The sequence below is a fragment of the Lagopus muta genome, chromosome 2 (genome assembly GCF_023343835.1).
Source record: "Lagopus muta isolate bLagMut1 chromosome 2, bLagMut1 primary, whole genome shotgun sequence".
Lineage (NCBI taxonomy): Eukaryota > Metazoa > Chordata > Aves > Galliformes > Phasianidae > Lagopus > Lagopus muta.
The window spans coordinates 64200866-64210543 of record NC_064434.1 but is presented as its reverse complement, the minus strand read 5'-3'; the positions used below and the strand labels follow the sequence as shown (position 1 = coordinate 64210543).

The 9678-nt window shown below is 40.4% G+C and overlaps 1 long non-coding RNA gene across 1 annotated transcript; it reads left to right on the top strand.

The window, feature by feature from the left end:
• Positions 1-1750: 1750 nt before the first annotated feature.
• Positions 1751-5095, top strand: LOC125689173 (uncharacterized). The gene is made up of 3 exons (XR_007375101.1): positions 1751-1881; positions 2873-2944; positions 3493-5095. It is a non-coding gene; the product is annotated as an uncharacterized LOC125689173 (long non-coding RNA).
• Positions 5096-9678: the final 4583 nt, after the last annotated feature.

Genomic DNA, 9678 nt, shown 5'->3' with positions numbered 1-9678 from the left:
TTTCTAGGCTGAAAAGGAAAACTAGGTGAAATGGAAGTAGAACATCAAAATAACTGTTCACATTTTATTTTGAAATATGTGCCAGCTTTTGTACACAAACAAAACATGCCATGGTATCTGTCTGCCTACTGCCTACACGTGCATATTTTTCCCCAAAGGGATGTCTCCGTATTTGCTGTGGGTAATTAATGGTTGCCTTTGTGAAAGATTACTTTTGGTCTTGAAATCTCATTTGGTTTCTCATAGCACAGTTTCTGCTGCCCACTTAAAGGCAAGGGCCTGAGCCAGGTGTCCAAAAGCAGACACAGCAATCTAGCCCCAATCTCCTCAAACCCTAAAGAATGTTCATTTGCTTGATCTGCTGATTGCAGTTTTGCTATCCCACCCCATGTCTGCTGCTAGAGCTCATCTTAGAACAATAACTATGACTCCACAGGAAAAGGCAGAAAGCGACAAATGAGTTTACTGATTTTTGAGTTACTCACATGTAGGGACACTTTTAGGCTTGAACAGATGACGGAGCATCTGGTGAGGGGTGCAGCTGGCCTAGAGAGCACAGGCAAACTGCTTGCACCTGTGCACCCCCTCTGACCCAGGGTGGAAGCACCCTGGGCTCATATAAGGGCCAGACACAGAAAGGAGACTACCTCCTGGACTTAGGTGCTTTTTTGTGAAGGAGTGTTGTGTTGGTAGAGAGCACCTTCACCAGGTGAGTGAGTTCAACTCTTCTTTCTGTATATGACTATTGGCCTAGCTGTGAATATTTTGCCAGTTATTGTCAAGAACCTGTCAGAAGAAATTTTGCTTTTCTGTGAGCAGGGCACTATTTGGTATAGACCTTGATAGCACTTGGAAAATATTGATTTGCATTGTTGTTATTGCAGACCAGTTGGCCTCCTTTTCTTATCAATTCTAGTAATTGTAGCACTATTTTGAGAAGTGTGATTAGGAGGTAGCTACAGATAAATGTTTTTCCCAAAATGCTACTCCCATGTATCTGCATTTCTTCTTGACTTGCTTTCCCTCGCATACATACACTTCTTATGTTTGGCTTCTTAATTTGCATATTCAGAGACCATCAGTATCTAAACATGAAACAAAACCACCAAGAAACCAAACACCTAGTTTTCTAATTAAAAATTCTGCAAGTTTGTCAAGCTTGTAGCTCTCTTTGTTATTTATAGTGTCTCTTGTGCCTTATAAATTACTACTAAGTGGGGAAAAATAGTACAATTTCTATTTCTTTGCACAAAGCAGTGCTGCCACTGAAAGCTTCTTGGAATGTATGTCTTAAATTAGAAACTTTTTGTGAATAATACAATGTCATTACACACAACTGAGTTATATTTCTTACAGGCTGATTACAAACACCCTTAAATGAGATCTCTTCATGATACTGCTGATTTTAGGGCTCTTTATGGTTTAATATAAACCAAAACAGGAAAGCATAATCATGCTTTTCAAAGCTATTTGAAAAGTGCATTAGCATACATACTGCAGCTTATGCCTGTCAGCTTTGTCTGCAGTTGTTACATATATTTGTTAGTTTTACCCAGTTGTGAAGGAAAGAAAAGTGAAAAATTAAGATTATAGCGTGTCTGTTACCGCAGAGATTGGATAAAATATAACATTTTATTTAATGTAGTAAACAGCTTTAATGGTGAGAGGATATTTTTCTAGCTATATTTTGCCTGAATAGCTGATGTAGACAGATGCCTGAGGAATCTTTTTTTTTTTTTTTTCTAGTTTCCAATAGTAACATCTCTCCAGCCATGGGATTAAATGGCATGATTCAGAGCCGTTGCTCTGTTGCTGCACAGTGGGTCCAGAGGAGGCCGTGAAGATGATCAGAGGGCTGGAGCACCTATTCTGTGAAGAAAGGTTGAGGGAATTGGGCTTCTCCTTGGAGAAGGTTCTGGGCAGACACCATTGCAGGCTATCAGTACTTGAAGGGAGTTTACAAGCAGGAGAGGGGCTGAATTTTCAGTTAGGTAGACAGTGATAGGACAAGGGGCAATGGATTTAAACTGAAAGAGGTTTAGGTTAAACCTCTAGACTAAACTGAGAGGTTTAGGTTAGATGTTAGGAATAAATTCTTCCTCAAAGGTTTGTGAGGCATTGGAACAAGTTGTCCAGAGAAACTGTGGATGCCTCATCCCTGGAGACTTTCAAGGCCAGGTTGGATGTGTCCCTGGGCAGCCTGATCCAGTGGGTGGCAGCTCTGCCCATGGCAGGGGGGTTGGACCTAGAGGATCTTTCTTGTCCCTTCCAATTCAAACCATTCTGTTATTGAAGTAACAACATTCCACACCCCTTGACCTTCTCTTCCTAAGACTGCTTGAAGTGGCAAAGTAAAAAGACAAGTACTAATATTGTAATAAAGCACACTTAAAAATTCAGTCCTGTGTACTACTCTTCCAGTAAGAATTGCCTCAAAAAGTAATTATTGGATCTGGTGGTATTTCAGCTAGTTGATATGTATCACAGACAATTGTGTACAACAGGATGGTTATGCTGAAAGTAGTTTAACAGATCTATGACAAATTGAAGAAGTAATATGTCTGAACACCAGCTGGCTGCTAAGCCAACTGCCTCAGCACCTCACTTGAGATGCACTCCCACAGGAGAGGCAGTGCCAGTCCCCCAGGGCTTCTCAAACCTCATCCTTCCATCAGGCAGAGTGAAGGAAAGAGCCATTACCCAATGTGGGCTCCCTTGGCCCCAGTTCAGGATCTTTTAATATTCTTTTGGTAGCACTTATTGTTCAGCAACACTTCGAAAGGGAAGCTGTATTTACCTGGTGGATATTAGCAGAGCAGAGTAGGTAATTAACAAATAATGACCTTAGAAATGTGCCCTTGTCTTAGAGCAGGAGAAAGAAAGGTAACTTGGGATTGAAGGGGAGTAATCATCTCACTGTTCAACTCCAGGAACCAAGCACCAAGTAAGCATTCCTATCAAATCCAGTAAATAACTTGGCCAATTACCTATTCTCCCATCCCCATTAAAGTTGTGTGACTGAATACTGCAATTACTTATTTTCAGACTTGAGTTTAGTGCTTAGAGCATTTCACTGATTTTTGTAATAAAATTTAATCATGAATTACTGCTTAGTGTCAATATAATCTGTATTCAATCCTCGTGAGTGGGTATACATAGGAAACACTGTTATTCTTTGATCACAAGCAGTCTTTTATACATGCAAGCACAATATCTGTCATGTATCAGTACTTGAAGGGAGTTTACGAGCAGGAGGGGGGCTGAATTTTCAGGTAGACAGTGATTCCCAGCTGCCCTTGTGAGAAGATTGAGTTGGCAAACTGAACGCTAACACGCTTGCTAATAGATTCTGATAAATTGCTAATGTTGGAATTACAGATGATGTTACAATACGCACCAAAGAGGTTTTGTGGTTTTTTTTTGTTTGTGTTTGTTTGTTTTTCCATGAATGTTCTTCTCCCATCAGAGCCTGTCCTGTCTGTTTACTTGCAGGCACTAAAAACTTGCCATTTGTGGCTGCTGATTTCCTATAACCCCATCACTTGAGGGCTCTGGACTTTATGATTCAGAATTTCTTTGAGATATTTACTTAACAACTACAGAATTTCACGCAGAGGCACAGCTACGATTGCCAAAGAGCTATGTTGACAAGTGCTCGGACTGCAGTGCCCAAGCCTAAGGCTGTGACTCTACCTGTGCCAGAAGACAGCTGACATCTGGAAACCAAATTTCATTACAGTTACCCACGTTTGAACTTTGCCCTTTGGACACAGACAGGAGTCACTCATCAAAGCCACAAAAAGGCACAAATCTCATAATGAGCCCTGCAGTGGCTGATACACATTCCTCAGTTTATTTCAATTACAGGTCAGATTCTGTAATCACCTGAAGAACTCTGCGTTATATCTGATCCTCTACAACAACACCCACAGGTATACATAACTCTAGACAGCCAATGGGAGATCAAGACAGCATCACATTTGCTTGGCTTCTCAAAAAACTCATCTGGAAGAGCCTAAACAACCTAGTACAAATCCTTTTTGTACAACTTATCTTCAGTAGGAACACTGCACTGAATCTGTGTTCATAAATGTTAATCATTCCCTTCAGTTCACCCATAATTATTACTGTTCTCCTTAGAAATGATATTTATAAGCTAGTCTGCTAAGAAACTTAGCTCAGAGGCTTTGTATTTCCACTTTTTCTCTTATACTGCAAATATTGAATGATGGAAGTATGACAGTCATTATGATCCCTATCTATTTTGGAGATATTTTTAGTTTTCTCGCAATTATATACTGCGGTCCAGGGTTAGCAATCTATGTCAAAGTACTTACAGAATTCATCATGTATAGGCACCTAATTACTCTGCAAGAAATTAATTAGTGTCTTAACAAGGTAATTTAAGGAACAAACTACAGAAGTTTCAGACAAATTTATCACTGCTCTTTTCTAGCCACGTGACATGTTTTCTCAACCCCGTGAGAGACTGGCTTGGAGCTTTGTCAGGGGAGGATCACACTGGGTATTAGGGAAAGGTCCTGCACAAGAGGGCAGTGGGCATGGAGGAGGGTGCCCAGGGCAGTGGGCACAGCCCCAAGTGTTGGAATTCAAGAAGTGTTTGGGCAGAACTCTCAGACATAGGGTTTGGATTTTGGGTGGTGTTGTATGGAGATGCTAAAGCTACTATGGATGTCAGCCTAAGTAGAAGGCTTCATCCTGTAAATAAGAGTTTGTACACAGTTCAGAAGTAGTGAAGTATGAACTGTTCAATGTTATTACTGTTCAGTGAAGTGCTTCCTGTGAACAGAGGCAGACCTTCCTCCACTGACTTGAATCATAGCACTAGATTTCTAATACATTCCCTTTGGTTTACCCATCTGGCTTTATTAACATAGCAAACACAAAGTCTTTCAGACCTCATTTTCCTTGCTTTTTACTGATTTATGGTCCTTTCCTTCCCCGTTACCAGAGGCGGAAATCTTAAACATCAACATGCGGTGTAAAAGTGGCAGATACAGAAGTGCTGCTTACCAAAATCACAGAATTATCGGCATGATTTTCTCAAACACATTCAATATATATTTTTTTTTTAATGGGAACATGTCACTCTGCTTTATACAGGAGAGCTGGGCAATTCAACTGCTGAAGCTGTACTGCAGACCACTGCTGTCATCTTGCATAGCTGCAGCCTCTTCCACCTCAGCCCTTGGAGTGCAGTGCTGGGGCTGTAAGTCAATCCCACAGCTGTGATGGAAGTGATTCAAAGGTCTGCAAGAGGGATGGCAACATAGAAAGTCTTTATGAACAGGATAATGAAATAATATATATATCAGCTGATTAAAAAATCAAAGCAAGAAGCTGTATGGTGTCGTGATGATACTCCTATGAAGGAGAGGGGGACAAAAATATCTATGTGTGAAGAGGCTGAAAAAGACAGCTGCTGCTCTCTCAAGTCCAAAGCAGTATCAGGACAAGAGCCTGGGGAAGACAGCTGCATATGACTTACTCACTTAAGGGCCCCTTCTCCTTTTCACCTGAGCTCCATAGCCCCATACATACAAAAATTCACTTTATGATTGAGCTCCAGACCCTGCAGGACTTAACATTCTGCCTCCAACAAGTGCCCAAGTATTAGTTTTAAATTTAACTTCCATTCAAGCACCTGATGAAAGATAGCGGCAACCTGCACACAGAGCTGGTGTTTCCAAAGCTATTACAGGTTACATTGCCTCATTTTAAGTCACAAGAATCACTATGCTTCTTCCCTATTTCCTCCCTGATTGCCCAACAGCAAGTCAAGCCTTTGTAATCCACTCAATAAAATATTGGTCAGGAAAAGGTTCATTAAGTTGCAACTTTCCTTTGCTCTTGGGAAAATCAGTACCCAAGCTTAGGTTTACTGGTTGCCAGATTTGTCAGATACGATCTGCAGTATACATTTAAACAGAGGGGTAATAAAACTGTGAGTCATCAGAGAAGGCAACTTCCCATTCACTTTGGTGCATACGGAGAAGTTTCACTGAAGAATATGGACTGCAAATATCCATGTTGACAATGGAAAGGAGCCACAGCTATAGCTGTAACTTAGATTCAGTGATGGTCTTTTGGCATGAACACCCTTAGATATTAGTACTCCCAGCTGACTTCAGTTTCAAGACTGCCATACTCAGAGGAGTTGAAGCACTCTAATCAAATCCTTATTTTAAGACAGTGTTTTTGGAGGAGAAAAATGCAATATTCCCAAAACACATTATTTGTTATCAAATCCCAATCCTTACATATAAATCCAACGCAGTTTGATCTCAGCGCAGGCTATTTATTTTGTTCCTTCTGTTGGCAATGCCAAATGAAAACAAATTTTTGCCTTGCAACAGATTTCTGGAGGCCCTGGTAAGATTTCATCCACTTCTGTATCTTACTCCTATGCGAGGCCACACAGCCACTCAGAACGGGACTCTCAGTGAGCCTTACAAATCATTAGTGCTGGCCTCTGATCTGTGAATTTTTACAGTTGGAAAAGATTTTTGGAAAAGACCATTTAGTCCAACCATCAACCTATCCCCACCATACCCAGTCAGGGTTTTTTCACTCTTTCACTTTGCACAGCTCAGAATCTGGCAGCTGATGACCTGGGTCAGGCCTGCACAGAGGACATTAAGTGCAGCAGTTCTCATCTGCTAGTGGCACGGTCTTGTCTTTGCTCTTTTCCTGGCAAATTATTGTGTTCTTGGCACAAATTCACTGTTTTCTGGGGAAGTGGCTGGTGCTGAATCACAGAATCATTGGGTTTGGAAGGGACCTTTGGAGATCATCTAGTCCAGCCTCCTGCTAAAGCAGGTTCCCTACAGCAGGTTACACAAGAAAGCATTCAGGCAGGTTTTGAATAACTCCAGAGGATACTGGTGCCATGACAGTAGAGGTTGAACCTTCCCACCAATATCCCATTGCATTTTGGTGCCTTGTGACAGACAGCAGTGGAGGGGCAGTCTGACAAAATGGTACTTGACATGGAAGTGTGACAGAAGCAAAGGTGTGTCATTGAATTCCTCCATGCAGAAAAAAAAAAGCACCTACTGACATTCATTGATGCTTGCTGGACATTGATAGAGACCAATCAGTGGATGTGGTTTGAGGCTGTGGGTGGTGAGTTTCAGCAGTGGTGACAGCAATAGTTGCTGTCACTTCCACTGGTCCAGATTTTTGCGAGAATGACATACAGGCTCTTGTTTAGGGCTGGTGACAATGCATAGCTGATGCTAGTGACTATGTTGGAGAAGAGTTTTGAAACTGATAATTTGCTGTATCACATACTGTTATTATTCTCTTTGTGTCTGTTGTAGTTTTTATGGACATAAATAGGAGGCATTACTTTTGGAGCTACCTACCTATTTTTATACTGGTAATGGGCAAAACCTGGTACAAATAGTATAAAGTGTATCTCTGTGGCTGACCCAGCTGGTGAATCTGTCGACACAGAAGGAGCTGTGAGAAAATACCTTTAAAATGAGGTATATATGAAGGTTATCTTGATTGTCTGTTACTTAATTTATGGCCCTGCATGAGTCTGTTATGTGTAATGGAGATAACCACAGGTAGTGAAATGAATGAGCAGAACATGTATTGTAGGAATCAGTAAGTTGTTCAAATCTCCATTACTGCTCTGTCAGGTAAACTGAAGTAGTGAATAGTTGATGAGCTGCAAGGTTGATGCAAATTGTCATTTGGATATGATGAGGCTCTAAATTCTGAGTTTTCTAAAACACACTACAAATTAGATTCATAGGTAAATACAGCTATAAATGTTTCTTCCTTAAATAGAGCTCACAGATTATTTTGTCTGAATGTGATGTCTACTTGTATAATTATTGCAGGAAGTAAAAAATAATGTAATCGCTCTTAAAACAAGTGAAACATGAAAAATACTCAATGTTAGCTTATTTCAGATAATTTTGTTCCAATAGTAAGTATTTAGAAAATATGTCCTCAGATAAGAATTGCCTTAGCTTCTCTGCTCAACTCTGAAACATTTTCCATGATGGCTGCTTTTCACATTTTAATTGATTGGAAAATAAACACAAACTGTAACTCAGATTACACTGCAAAGCAATGAAATCAAAAGAATTAAAATCTTAGAGCAAGCTTGGTAGGTTTACTGAATTTTGAAGCTTGCCTTCTTACCTCTAGCACATCTGGTGCATGACATCAGAGGTTGATTCCAGCCTTGTCTCATTGACATATTTAGGAGATCTGAGGCTGCTGTCTGAGACTGTGTCACAGAGCACATCTAAATTTGCAAAGCAGATGTGCAGTACACATTGAGTTCTATGTTTAAGAATATAGTATAGAAGAATCAGCCATCAGTGTCATGATGTAGCAGTCAGAATTGATGTTATTCTGGGTTCCAGCTCCAAATTCTGCCTTTACTTTCTTTTTATTTTCTCCTAACAGAAGGACAAAGAGAGGCATATCTTCTTGATGGCCAGCCTTGCACAGTGTGCACTGTGCTTGTGTGTTGAGGTGTAGTCCACCTACCCATCTTTAGAAGCTCACTTCTGGAGTAGGATCAAAAATACATTAACAGGCAGAAATTAGAGGAAAGGCCCAACTCATGAACTCAGTGAAAGTGTGGTTAATCCAAGGTGGAGAGAATTGCTTCCTTATTCTACTAGCCATCTGTCTGTGCACTCATCTACTCTGGGACCAAAAATTAGTATGTAGAAGTCTTTTTATTTAGTGCAACAGAGCAGAGAACTTTCTTGTATACACCTGGAGTGTTCATGTAGGCAGCCATTTGAACAAACATCCTTCAGTGCCAATGGAGAGATCTGCCAATCTTCAGAAAGACAGGAAGATGAATGATTCTATGTTGTTTTGCACAGCAGCCAGCTTCTTCTTGCACTGCTATCACACTGGGCTGCCAGCTCACACAGGACATTTGAAATGTTGCAGTCAAGCCTCATGAGTGAAAATATGTCCTTAACAGCACAGAACATTCTGAGCAGATACCTGATTCAATGCCATGATGGCAGGGAATAATTTGTATGAAAGCAGGCCTAAGGCAGACAGATACGCTTGAATCTCTACCAAAAGGATATTGTGATGAGGGGGAAAAACATAGAATTTGTTGTAATCAAAATAGGCACCACGAATATTTACAGTGAATTATTTCTAATCACATATCACTGCATTGTCTGCCTTGCTACAGCTCTTCAAGCAGCACTTTTCCCCCATTGCTCTGCTAGTGGATCAGATTTTTAGAAGGTTGCAATTTCGAATTGCTCTGAATTATCTGCAGTGCTACCTGAATTATCTGAAGTGAGAGCTCTTTCCTGACCCGAAAAATTCACTCTGATACCCAACTCAATTTATAACCTCTAACTTCTGATACACCTTGTTCTTCATTTCACTCCCCACAGTAATCATCTGTAAGCATACTTTACAAGTGAGGTGGAACCAGTATAATTTAGGGATGAATTTGGGTCTCTTAACAGCTGTGATAAAATAAAATAATTCATGAAGTGGAGTATGAATTTTAATTTGTATGACAGTCCTTTAATGAGTATGCTAAAAATCATTCTTGAATGCAGTTGTATTACAACAGCTGATTTCTTTATTTATTGGAATTATCCAGAAAAATAAAGCTTTTGGTCACTGCCCGTCGACCTCCTGTTACTG